At 33.8% G+C, this 14,512-nt stretch overlaps 1 protein-coding gene across 1 annotated transcript in view; it reads left to right on the top strand.

The window, feature by feature from the left end:
- The window catches only part of LOC106138164 (leucine-rich repeat neuronal protein 2), a 62,164-nt gene continuing 47,652 nt past the window's right edge, over positions 1 to 14,512 (top strand). The window contains exon 1 of the mRNA XM_013339220.2: positions 1 to 201. The gene's annotated coding sequence lies outside the window, so the exon portion shown is untranslated. The remainder of the gene's footprint in view (positions 202 to 14,512) is intronic.

Raw genomic sequence — 14,512 nt, forward strand, 5'->3', positions numbered from 1 at the left:
CCGGAGAGAGTGCACGTCTCTGTCTTCCCCGCACCGCACGCGAAGCGAACGATCGCGCAATTAACATTAATTAAAAAATAATCATTACATACTAAGTGTTGTGTTCGAACTGGATTTAAAAGTGTTTTGTGGAACCTTTTTCTGTGACCGCCATTTTTATTGGACTTTTATAATTTTTTTACCACTTCATGAAAATATAAGGTATGTATTTAGGTAATTACTAACCTGTTAGTTAATTAACAGTTTTGTAATGAGTAGAGTGGTCTATTTCGTTTGTTATTTGTGATATGACAATTAATTGATGTAAATGGTTGGATATATCAGTCGTTCATGAATTATTGCCTTCTGATAAAGGCAGTTATTCTGTCTTATCACATCCCGGCTCTTTTTAGATAGTCATTTGTTTGTTCAGTTAGATTTATTTGAATTTACTTACACGTGCTTATTATGAAATCATAAAACTTTTTGAGAATTGCACTGGTTATATGTTGTAGTACCTACTTAAATAAAATTACAACAAAATGCATGATTCTATAATAGTTTAAGCTGTATGTAGTGTTTAGCTTAAAGTAAAGCAGAAATAGTCACAGTAAAAACCTATAAATATCTCATTTCTAAGTGTTTCAAGTTGTACCCTCCGTTACTTTAATTCGGATCCTGGGGTCCGCTTGATTTTAAATACAACTTTCAGAGATAAACTATTTGAAAAATTGTGCTACGCTGCTACGGCTTGTAGCTAAATAGTGTGGAATTAAAAACAAATGAATTGTAGAAATCTCTTAAGAATAGCGGCTGCCTGTGGATTTACTTGCGTGTGACTTGTCTTCTGTTATTTTATGTTTATTACTGTAAAGTTTTATCCATTCAGAAGATTAGTAATTGTCATTAATAAAATAAAAGTCAAAAACTTTCACAGTTATAGAAACTTCAATAAGTATGAAATAGGTAACTATGATACCTACAGATGAAGCTTTTATTGTTATTATTTTTAACATAAATTTTATAACAAATTCAGTACATTCTCTCGTTTTTATCGACATTTCAAACCTGCTGCTAGAGCCGCTTCCTTTTATGTTAGTAACTAAAATCTGTATTATCAAGTTATTTTTGTACCACATAAATTTATGACTATTTACTTGGCTTTATCTATGTAAAATATGAAAATATTTTATTTATTTAACATTTCATAATTAATTCAACAAACATTACAATGTTTAATTAAATTATAATGGTAAAAGTATGACCAGTGCCTACAAAATAGGTTTGTATCTAAATTAAAACTACATCAATTAAAATTCAATTTTAATGTAGGTACTACACGGTTTAAATTTAGTTCTATGTTGTTTTACTTATAGCGTTTTAATGGTTGATTTTTCATAAGTATTTTCAGTACTAAGTTTCACCGGCCCTCGTAGAATTATTGCTGTCCCGTGTCATAGTAAAATGTGAAACATCGATAATTTTTCGCGCGATATAAACGGTGTCGCACTTGCCATGCTACGGGGCTAATAATAACTGAAAACTTAATTCTGTTATTCCAACTGATTTATGTCTTATTTAACATAAAATATACCCGAAAAACTTCCTAACTTTAATGACTAACCATCCGTGGAATTGGTTTTTGTTCCATTTTCCAGATTTTGCGATTTCTTCCTTATATAAACTTTTTCATTTCAAGTAATTTATATCTTTCATAAATGGTTTAGTTATCAAGCGAGTTTTTTTTTGGTATAAGAATGAATGGAGATATGAAAATATCTGTAAGCACGTAAAAATGAAACATTTATCACGTCTAAGAAAAATAATAATCACTTATATTTTCCACTTACAATTAATATAATTGATACCTGAATTAAAGTGCATTAAACTATTGTTAGCAATGATTTGTAGCGCTATAAGTTCTCCAATTTTGGATAATAAATCATAAAATATGACGGTTCGTGGCAATCAAAATGATCCCTTAGCAAAAAATACGTGTAATTATACATAACTAACTCTTGCCTGGGGCTTTGCTCCCATTAAGTTTCATTTTAGCTGACGGTTTAGAATCCATTTATCTAGATACTAGCCAACTGTGGGGTTTATGATGTAACTGTAAATAAATAAATAACAAGGAAATGTTAAAATAATATTTCGAATTCATTTACGGTTAATTTGCCGATATCTTACAAATCGATATAAAATCATAGCATTTTGACGGCTATGATCACTACACATAGTCTACGTGGGTTAAATTGTTAGTTCTAGTCTGTAGGTAAGCAACTACAGCCATAAGCCAGCTTCCAAGAGCAGGAATTCCACTCATCCTGATCCTAGATATAGCACATACTGACCACTTACACGCTCCGCCGAGCGTTCCGAAGACCCGTTATGTTTTATACCGACTTTTTGATGTCCTGTTCAAATTGTTTTACAAACTACGTGTGTACTTTGTGGTTGGGAAGGAGGATATTGCAGTGAATTTTTCGTGTTCAGGGTTTGTAGTTAAAACTTTTTGAAAATATTTTCGATAAAACAATTCTACTACAGAAAAAATTATCAAAGTGCGATCATTAAATATATTGAAGTTTTGATTTGAGTTAGTATACATTTGTAAAAAAAAAGTTAATGCTCAACACTACAAATTTAAAAATAAATAAGAGGACTTGAACGTTAGTACTCATAAACAAGACATAGGAAACAACCAAATACAAAGGCGAACCAGTAACGAGTTCGGAGTTCAACACGAAAGAAGTTATCACAAAATAAATACTTCAGACGTCCAAGAATATTCAAGATAAGTATTTAACGTCAGAAAATGTGACCTGCGAACTTTGACGCTGAGTCCATTTATTTGTAGGAAATATTGGTAACGGATGTACTGAGGCGAAGCGACCCATCTGACCTTCGCGTCTTGTTTTCCAAATTACTTCTGGGCGCTTTTCAAGAGAATTTTTGGAGCAAAAAATCTTCAGAAGTATCTTTTTCGTATTATGTTTGCTGCCGATGCGTACATAATTTAATTCAACCAAAATTTCGGGAACAATTTTTTATTACAATTTATTGGGTAGGTAGATGTGGAATGAGACTGGAAGCAGTTTTTCGTGTTTGCAATTAAGTCGAACGAAAATACAAAAAAGAGAAGCAGATCAATGATATATTTTTATAAATAGACTAAAAAACTATCGCGAATTGGAAATCATAGGGTCAATAGGTTACTCTTAAGAATGGGAAGGTTTATTTGAATGCACTTGTCCCACGTTGTTACTCATCTTTGCATTGTAACATCAGACAGTACAAGCTGAATTTAATATTATGCTGTCAGAAAAAATCTTCACAAATCAGAAAGTAAGGATGGTTTAAGTAGTTAGGTAATAAATTTGGCGATAGAAGTAAAATGTTTTGCCTGAAGCTACTTTGTCTGAGTATTTAGTTTCTTTATAGTTTGCATTCAAAGGTACTTATAAAATAACTTTAACATCTAAATGCTTGTCTTCTATAGTTTTACGTCAATAAACAAGTTACCGATGTTTTTGTTTAAACTTAAGTAAAAGCATGTTTCGTTTAAGAAAATTTTTACCGTTGGCAAACTTTGTGAAACTACGGCAGCACTCGGTCTTACTCGCTGAAATTTTAATTGGAAAACTAGTTGTTGACTTTACAGCAAAGTGAGACGTGGCAGCCCCTTTAAACGCAGGTAATTTTGTCCGTATGTAATAAATATTGTACACATTGACACTAAACTTTCGTAGTTTGTAAAGTAATTTGAAGATTTAACCAAACGGAATTTAACAGCTATTCGCTAAGATTGCTTAAATAACCGGCTCCTATTTTATATTTTGGTATCTATGTATAAAACAAATAAATCTTGAAAATATTATGTTATTTTTTGGAGGTAAATACTGCCTTGAAATATTTATTGACTGGTACAAAAAAAAATTATGGTTTGGTCTAAATTAAGGTATGGTTAACATTTGATTATGGAAAAAAAAATTAAGATTATCCCTATCATCCTGCCACGTTAAATTTTGATTATAGAAAGGTATTCTTGATATATTGATTGACCGGTCAAATGAAAAGCGGGCAGGGCGGTCCGTCGTCAGATCAATTTTCTTTTACAACGGCCATCAAAGTCCGCCGGCCGGTCCTCTAATTGGTGGTAATAGAAGACTCTGCCTTTGACTACGCTGTGCGTAAGATGGTAATGCCTTTATGATACGGTATAGATTTATTTTAAAGTTATCTTATGAAGTGGACATTGATGTTATAAATCCCTATGCCCTTACATCATAGGGATTTTCAAAGCAAGAGAGTGAATAGACATTAGGCATTTGAGTTTGTAGGTTATGGTCAATGGTCAAAATTATATTAAATTAGAAGTAAGTTACTTATTTTTTATTAATATGAATATGAAACAACAGTTATAATTTACCGATGTGAATGAAATATTTGTTTCAAAGTTCAATAATCATAAAAATTGTAATTCAAAATTAATATACCGTTTACAATCAAATCAAAATTAATACACTTTTCTCATAAACTCCATTTATATTAAAATAAATATTAAATAACTATAATCTAGCATTCGCATAGTTGAATTATTGTAGAGTCGACCATGTTCTCCGAATTGGTATTTTTTTAATTCAACATTCAACAATGGTACATAAATAGGTATTATTTACATTGCCTGAATTGAAATTATTTTAACTAGGTGTTGGTACCTACATCCCTGGATATTACAATTAAGTTAACATATAACTAACAGTCAGTCATAACATAAACCTTTTTAAAATCAAATACAAAGCTAACCAAATAATGTTAACGATGTTATTACAGTTTCTTTGAACAATAATTCTTACCGGAACTAACTTGTTATACTTAATAAATTTTTTTTTTACAATATAATACATTAAGTTTATTAGACCAAATAGTTTACAACATTGGTTTTGTAAATGACCAGTGCAATAAACCAAGCCACTGATCGTAACGTCTTAGAATGGATTACTTTGGTCGAGACAAATGGCCGAGTGATACGAGTCGAGCAATCAGAATAGGAATTTATTTATGTTTATTTATGTTAAAAAAAATTATTGTTATCAAAAATCAAATTATATAAGTACAAATTATTATTAATATACGATTTAATTCACAAGCACGCGTTTTGACTAAATAAAAAAATAACAAATAACAAAAAAAAAAAGAAATTAAATAAATATTGCAGCGCATTTTGCTTATGTTCGTTTTTACTCGTAAATGTAAAATGCGTATTGTAATTGCGAATCGTTCGCATTTAACGTAGTACCAGTAAACTCGACTCATTTGAACATTCTTAACATCTTCATGATGGCGTCACTGAACCAGAAACTGGAGCCAGTTTTGCCCGCGGCAGGTGAAACAAATACCAACTATTTTTTACTAGCAAGTAACCATCTTTTCCAATTATCACGATTAATTGGAAGTCTGTCAGAGCGATCTATTTTTGTTTTGTATCCGTGTTGTAAGGGCGCGTGAGTGTGTTATTTATGAAACTAATAATAGCATTATTGTAAGTATTCTAATAAATTCTTATAAACAATTCTTCAAACGTATTTGCGTAAGGTGAATTTTATTAATATGACTTTGTGATTGAAATGGCTGTTACAAGCAGAAAATAATCACCATAGACATGCATTTTAAATTATTACAAATTTTAAATATATCACGAGAATTTGTTTTTTTTACAACATCAATTATAAGCCATCGCTCGTCAAATTGTCAAACGGGCGCTTACTGCCGTCGAAAAATTAATGCGGCATAAAAAGTTCACAATTTTATTCCATTATCGCTAGAAGTGAGCGGTGACCTAACGCAGTTCCCATGTAATCCCCGCTCCGAGAGAAGGCGTTAAAAGTTGGCGATTTTCAAACTTTCTTATTACATTCATAAACATTTTACTTTTATTCGAACAGTCGGTATCTCTTATCTTTGAATGTTTAAGAAACACATGGTTTGGTATTTGTTTTACCAAACTTGTGAATTCGTTAAAAATTGGGTCTTATTGACAAAAATCTGCTGTCCTCTTTCTTTTTCTTTTTTTTTATATATTTTTATATCTATTATTACATATTAAGTACATACATATAATCACGTCTATATCCCTTGCGGGGTAGACAGAGCCAACAGTCCTCAGCGGACTGATAGGCCACGTTCAGCTATTTGGCTTTAAGATAGAGTTGAGATTCGAATAGTGACAAGTTGCTAGCCTATCGCCTAAAAAAAGAATCTCAAGTTTGTAAGCCTTTCCCTTAGTCGCCTTTTTACATATTAAGTTGAGTAAGTATCTAGAATTTACTTTAAGGCAACATCAATCTTTATAATTTGTCCCTTGTTATATTCGCGTTATATTTATTTTATTTTTTAATTTTAATCAACACAGTTTATTTATATATTTATTGATAATAAATTTAAATTAAGATGCGTAAGAGCAGATTTGCTTAAGTGTCGTATTTGTTTCTGTTGAGATAATCCCGCATGCATTAGCGGCCATCGGCTTCCAGATCTCTAACTTGGATTAGACTGTTTGACATTTTCGTGTCGCCTCAACATGTCATGGGAGCCCAACAGCTAATCCAGGACTTACAATGTACTAATAACACACGATAAATATTACTTTACTAGAGGCTGCCCGCGACTTCGTCCGCATGGAAACCCTTTCAATCCCGCGGGAACTCCGGGATAAAAAGTAGCCTATATGTTTTTCTGGGTCTTCAGCTACCTACATACCAAATTTCAGCGCAATCGGTTCAGTAGTTTTTGCGTGAAAGAGTAACAAACATCCATACAAACTTTCACCTTTATAATAGTAGTAGGATTTTCAACAGTTATATGGAAATCATGGTATAGACTTAGTTTAGATATCATACTAATATTATAAATGCGAAAGTTTGTGAGTATGTCAGTATGAATGTTTGTTACTCTTTCACGCAATAACTACTGAACCGATAACGATGAAATTTGTAGTTAGCTGAAGACCCAGAATAACATAAAGGCTACTTTTTATCCCGGAGTTTCCGCGGGATAGTTTCCACGCGTAAGAAGTCGCGTGGAAACGAGGCCTCTAGTCTATTATATACCTATACAAAGTACATATTAAAATTTAGAAGTTGTCACTTCACTCAACTTTATGACAGCCAGTTCAAAACTTCGGCACTTAAATCACGGTGCCAGTTTCGTTTAGTTTTATGTTTACTAAGAGCCACAATATAATTTTAATGATGCGTTTTACAACCGCTAATGTAAGACAATTTATACTTTCTTCGGCTCAAACTTTCGAAATGTTTATTTGGAATTCTCTTATAAAATATTTATTGAAAAGCGTATTGTATTTCGGGCAGGGGTGCGTAACATGAGGAGAAACAAGAGGCTTCGGTGAGAACTCAAGTCACGTACATATACATGGTCGATATGAATAACTTATTTGCACAGCCTAGCCTAGTGCGCTTTGTAGGTTATACTTACTTCCAAATACGTCTGAATAGTTAATAGTTTCCACTGCTGGTGGAGTTGCGGCGTACGGCTCGATATTCACACAGCCTAATGACAATCATGTTCGTTGTCAACTTAAGGATCCGATTCCCTAGTGATTTATTCATTCAATGAACTAGTTCGACGATTTCTCGGAAATGATGACACAACAAGTTCGTGTTTTAACTAATTGGCATCGTAAACCGCATTCGGAAACGGTTCGTGGCGAGATTGACATCGAATATTGAATTTTGGGTCATTATAGTTCTATCACCGGCGGCCGTCGACTCCCATCTTCGGCGATATTGTGTTTTTTACCGAACACAATTGAATAATCGCCAAATATCCCTTTATCGTCTCTAGAGGGCCGGTAACGACCGTCGATACATCAGGGTTAAGGGTGTGCGATCAATATTCAATATCCGGCTAGAATTCGCCTCTTCCGATCGCCGGGTATTCCGGATATACCGGATATACCAACTACTTCTACGGTCGGATTTATGAGCTCAGCTTGTATAAATTAAAATGGTTAATCAAATTGTTGCGGTTGGTTAATATTTGTTGGAAATTTATCATCAAATTACAATTAGTCTGTACTTAAATTATAAAGTTAAGTATATTTGATTAACAATAATATCTTAGTTATTTTTTCCGTTATGGTTATGAAACATAAAATACCGGCTAGAGCTTCGTTGTCTTACCACTAGCGAACTTCGCAATTTATACTCTTATTAAGGGCAACTAATTATATCGTTATTCTCCAACCATCACAATCTGTAATAGCTTTTGTAATTTATCGTTTGAGAAAGATCGAGCGTGTATGAAATATGTCTGGATACAGTGAGCTCTTATCTTAAGAGATGACTATTACCTATGCTAGCTTAAGTACGTGGCTTCATTCTGGAGTGTCTCATATCATCGGGAACGAAAAGTATTTTAACTGTTTGTATGACAGATTTCATTCAATGATTTAGGCTTCGTTTCGACAGATATCGATAGTCACCACCAATAGTGAGATTTGTTATTTTAATTAAAATTATAAGTAAAAGTTATGTTCTATAAATTTAAATGCTTAAAACTCCCACGAGCCGTAGTATATCTATGTTAATAAAATAATAACTCTTCTAAAATGCTTATGTACTTTTATTAGCTTATTTCCAAAGCGATCATTTCGCGAGAACGACACGCGACGTGCCTATTCTTGTGATTTAATTCCATGTCAAAGAATAATCGACTGGCGTTAGGTCTTATTAATACCTTAAGGAATGCTCGATTTACAATAAAAGATCAAAGTGTGTTCAACGTCCATTAATCTCTGTCATTTTATAAGATTCGAGTCGTTAGGGCAATAAAAATTATTTTGTCTTTCTAAGAGCGTTTTGTTATGCTTCGATGAACGTAGGTAATTTAACGTTCTATTCATGGACGATAGTAAATTATGATCACAAATAATTATTTATTTTAACTGTTATGGCTTTACTGGGTGTAATAACAAAACGCAGAGAAATTATGACGAGAACTTTTGATTTCGAAAATTTCAAAAATGGATAATAGGTGAAAATAAAAACTGAAAACATGTGATATTAAACAAACACGGTCATTTTGTTTAATTTTCTAAACGACCGGTTACAGCGTGAATCAAGATTAAGCACGAATTCGCCACTATTAATAGAACAAAATGATTAAAATGTAATCTGAGATAAGTCTTTCTTTCATTAACTTCGATCCCATTGTGGTGAAAGGGCCACATTAGCAATCTTAGTGGGTAGAAGGTAACGTAGTGGTTAGATATATAATATTATACTAAATAATCGGCCGGTGGCCTCAAAAATGGTCAATAAAACAAGAAACAAAACATCTTGAGCTATATTACATTACAAAACATTTTAAATAAATAAGATTGTTGCAACTGATGTAAATGTAACAAGAAATGTTTTAAAATCTTGTTTTCAAACAAACTTAGGACCGGCCTCACCACAGTACTTAACCCTTAAAACTTTGCAGACATTATTTTCAAGACGTTTTCAAGGAATAAACAGTTAACTAGATATGTCAGGCAATATTGTTGTTAAGAAAAATACCAAAGCGGAGATATATTTATGCGTCTTAAAAATATGCCTAAAATTTTCGATTTTATAATATATATTCGTTTTGTGTTTCCTTATTTGAGCAATACCACACTTAAGTCGGAATTTTCTTGTAAGGTTTGGAAACCTCTTTTGCAAAACTCTGTATAATCAATATAATTTTTGTGTTGCCAAATTTGAACAAGATTGATTCTAAAAAAGCTCTGATAAGGTTATAATTGTCTTTTGTTTTTTACATTTCAGGTAAAGTCATGGTTTAAAATTGGACTTTTATCCCGAAAGATGTTAGTTTGATTAATTTATATATATTTTTTATACATTTATTCTATGTCATTTTCATTAGTAACTTCTAACGGCACCTATTTTTGTTGAACATATGAAGCGTGTATATTGTCAGTTCTTGTTTATGCAAATGGCCATTTTGCAGCCCAAGAGAAACTGTGCTGATATGAATTGGCTAGTATTTACTGGACTACCTATTTGATATAGTAAATAGTTCTAATGATACTATGTTAACATGACCACGATTCAGTATTAACAAGTTGCTAATAGAAATGCAACCTTATTTAGATGTACATTACTTCAATTATCCGAATGTCTGATGACGCTCTTAAAACAACTGAATAGGGTTTAAAATATTGATGTACAGATTTACGGTATACTCTGTAATTCCCGGTTCTACTTAGCATAATAATGGTACGTAGTGGGCTCGTTTAGATAGGGAATGGTGATTGATAGATAGACTTGTTTTAGTTGTTTAAACCTTTTCAGATGATAATGCAGTATTCGGGATTTCGAAAGCATTGTTACGATTTTAATTAAGGACAACGTTGTTTTGTTAATTATTGTGCTTTCCATTGGCTTGAGTGATATATTTACATACTTTATATATTCTAGGGCTCAGTTACTACAATATCACGTACAGACGTAAGAAAAATATAAACACAAAAATTATGTTTGTGAAATATACTGCGGAAAAACTAATAAATGCCTTCTCGAAATAAACATAAAATTGTTGAAGTTTTCAAACCTATCTGAAAATATAAAATAAGGCATTATTACATTTCATTATTTGACACAAGTGGATTCATAAATTTATTTCATTGCTCTAGAAACTATTAACTGGATAATAGATTTCACCACAGAACTTCGTCACGATTTAACTATCTGCACCACCGATCTAGAAATGTAAGGTTTACAAATAGTATCCCTTTCGCATTTCTACATGTTATCACTGTTAATTTATGTAGCATTGGATAGAGAATTATGTGGACGGCTTTATCTATGTAGAGATACTCGTCCGGTCGTCGTACCCACGATCGCATCTTGCTCGACCGCGCCGCAGGTGGACGCGTTGCACCTGCCCGTCTCGCCAACTTACCATAAAATGCGATTCGAACCTACCCCGGTTGAAACAACACTTCATCTCACTCACTCCCATCATAAGAAAAAAGGACAGCCGCACAATCACGACCGACATTAACTCAATATACGGAGGACGGAACGCGACCGAATGGAATATCAGTTTTTACCGGCGCAAAAACTATCAGAATTCCAAGTCTGGGTTAGCTGCCGAGCCGTAATCACCCGCCCGGGACTTACTTTTAAAACAATATCGCCTCTTTATATTTCATCGAGGCAGGTGTAATTTATGGGTTATTCTCATCCTTTTTTGCTTGAAGTTTGATTTTACTTCACCCTTAGAAGCGCTGATCGAGCTCGGCAGTTTTGTTTTTCTTCTGTCTACGCTACGTCTCGCTTCTTCAGCGGTGTTTGCTTAGGACTTGATTGAATTCCGCCGTCTCTTTTTAACGTTATTTCGTATTTTGCTTTCAGCTAATCTTACAACCGACAAATAAAAAATCAATTATAACAACAATATAAAGTGCGAGATGGAAAACATGCTGCGCCTTTTCGAACGCTATTGTTGTTTGAGAATTAATAGACATTCTAATGGATTGCAATATCACAACATCGAATCAATAAAGAAGCGGCAGCGTGTCTGACTCTTTCATTCAAAGAATAACGGTATACTATTTGTGATCTGGCAAGTCAGTATTACTGTTTCAAGTTGAGTTTAAAGTAAAGTCTTTAAAAATCTTATATAATTTTTATTTACAAGATATAAGATTTTTTCATGAATCCGTTATTATAAAGTTGTTGGTCTAAAAAGTTAGAAGCAACAAAACAGAAGGCATTACTCACGCACGTTAGATTGAGTGATTCGAAGCGCTCCGGCCGAAGCTTTTTAAAAGCGAAGTCACGCTCAGGTTCGACGGACAATGCGTCTTAATTAAACCTTTCGTTGGAAGAAAGTAAGACTCACAATGCATAATTGTTTAATTATATACAGAACAGGATAATATATTACAGTGGCTTGGTAATTACGATAGTGTAGTTTCGTCATAGGTGTTGGTTATGTTCATAAAAGTATAAATGAGAAAAGAATTTAAGTTTTTTTTCCATGATAAATATAATAAGATTTTAATCTACACACTCGAATTGTGTGTTTTTAAGTGTTTTTAGTGCATGCCAAGCTAATTGGGCACTGCACAAATTTTGTCTTGTTTCTAAATTTCCAGTTATCATTAGACGATTGTAAAACGTTAATTCATACTCACACATTATCAGTGTACAACACGTACTACCTATAAATAAAGACATCAACAAAAATATCTTTGTATTGTGGTAGCGATTCGCGTGACGATCACCAACAAACACCTTTAGATAGCGGCCATTCCGCTATCAGACAAAGCGTAAAGCTAATTCACATCAATAATCACATAAATAATCTCTAAACACGTTCTACTAATCAATATTAACAAACGTTCTTTTATTTCACCGTAGAGGCTTTGATATTTATGAGATAATTATATGAAATGATTATATTGCAGTGAGATAAATGCGAGAGACGGTAGTTTGCGTGGAATTTACAGCGGTGTATCACGCTAACAATAGGCCGTGCGTGCATCTCGCTCGCTCTATATTTGTTTTGCTTTAGCAACGTTCTTCTCTGTCTAGACACTTCTATTTCCAATGATTAAATATAAATTCAGAACTGGAATAATTTCAATTGCATCACTCGCAGGTTGAGTACGGGAATTTACTTATAGTTTGTTCGCAGTCAGTCCATTCTTCTCGGTGATAGTAGATAAAAATTCAAAATACTAATTTTTGACTTTCTGCAATAATGCTCTAATGTCATGTTCTGTTATATCAATTCATATTATTTGACAGTTCAAATTTAATTGCTGTTTTTATATTGAATTGTTTGCAACACAAATAAATAGGTGGCCAAACGAAACCTTTTAGATTAGTTCAATGCTTTGCTGGCCAATAAAAGGGTCAATTGTATTTCAACGAGTATTTGAAACTCGAACCCAACTTTGCGTTTGCGAGCACCAAACTTTTAACCCCTAATCGTCGTGTAACAGGAACTCGTTTGCCCGAGAGAATAAATCAAATAAAAAGCTTTTACTTTGAAGGCAAATATGTGAGTTTATTAAAATAAAACATAAACCTTACTCATTTCCAATTCCACAGGGTGCGCGGCGCCTTCTCTTAGAATTCAGTGGGCACCGGTGGTGGCGCGCAGAGGACGTATTTAATCTGAATTATTCCAAACTGACTGACAGACTGTCTAAGCGACACCCCAAAAAGAAACAATATGAAGCTAAAGGGAAAAGTTTCCAGATAATTCTTTGTTTCGTGAAGAATATTAAAAAGGCGGATGTCTTGAGCCGTGCCGTGCGGCCACGCCGCGTCGTGAACATCGCGAATATTAACTGCTCGACTCACTTCTGATTAAAAAAGCGATTTTGGACAGGATGAATGACGTCAACGTGATTCTAAATCCTAATGTTGTTTTATTTTAAATATGAGCGGATATATTATTTTCGTGATAGAAAGGGCTGCCGCTTCAAGCATACCAATCAGGACGTTAATACTCGTACATACGAGTAGGTATAAAATTAATACTTAGAGATTAAACAGCTCGTGAAATTCATCAAATTCAGAAAAGTTTAAATGCTTGATTTTTTATTGATCAAAAGCACGTTATCCCGCCGTCGCGATACAGTCTCATAACCGGAAGGTTCAGTTTCGCCCCCGAATGCAGCGGTCCACAATCATTAGCGCTGTACTGTCGTTAACAGAAGACGATTTAGTTTCTACGCCGTACGTTTAATTTTGTCCATTCGCGTAATGATATTGTACATTTCAGACTGTTTACTAATTGGCTGTTTCGTGTATCACGAACGCGTTTTCCTCGAACAGGATACATGGTACCTAATCTGTCGTGTCTCCAATTAAAAATACGAATGCGACGCGTGGACATCTTGCACCTTGCAATAATCCAGTTCTCTACGGTTGTCTAAATATAGAAAACCATGTACAAAGATGATTGCTCTGCAAACGAGTTTGCGGTTTGGTCGGCTTTTCAGCGGAACGTTTTTGTTCACACCTGCGGTTAACTGAGGTTGGACGCTATTTGTATGTTGAAAAGTGTATGTTGATAAAAACATGAATTTTTGTTACACTCTCCTTGAGACGCCCAGATCTTAGGTTGGATGGGATGCTGGCATTACTGTAATGCATTTCGCTGGTTCCACGAAGTCCTTGTTCCAGCGTTTATCTTTCTTAGCTTCAGCGCGTTAAAATGGTGTCTTGCTTCTGTCGCCATAAATCATTACCATCAAACTCGGGTGAACGTCAGCTTTCATCGGACGCTTTCAATCTGGTCGCCTTTATTTCATTACAATAAGTAATTCACTCGCCTCCCTATTCACTCACTTTTTGGTAAACATTCCCTGAAATTGGCAATAAATTCACGTCTAAAATATCGCTTCGGCGACGGGAACGTAACCTTTCGTAACAATAGAGTAGACTGAGACGTCGTTTTATGAAGATGTTCACTTGGATGTTTTGTTGGGCGCAACAATAGT

This window comes from Amyelois transitella, chromosome 3 (genome assembly GCF_032362555.1).
Source record: "Amyelois transitella isolate CPQ chromosome 3, ilAmyTran1.1, whole genome shotgun sequence".
Taxonomy (NCBI): Eukaryota; Metazoa; Arthropoda; class Insecta; order Lepidoptera; family Pyralidae; genus Amyelois; species Amyelois transitella.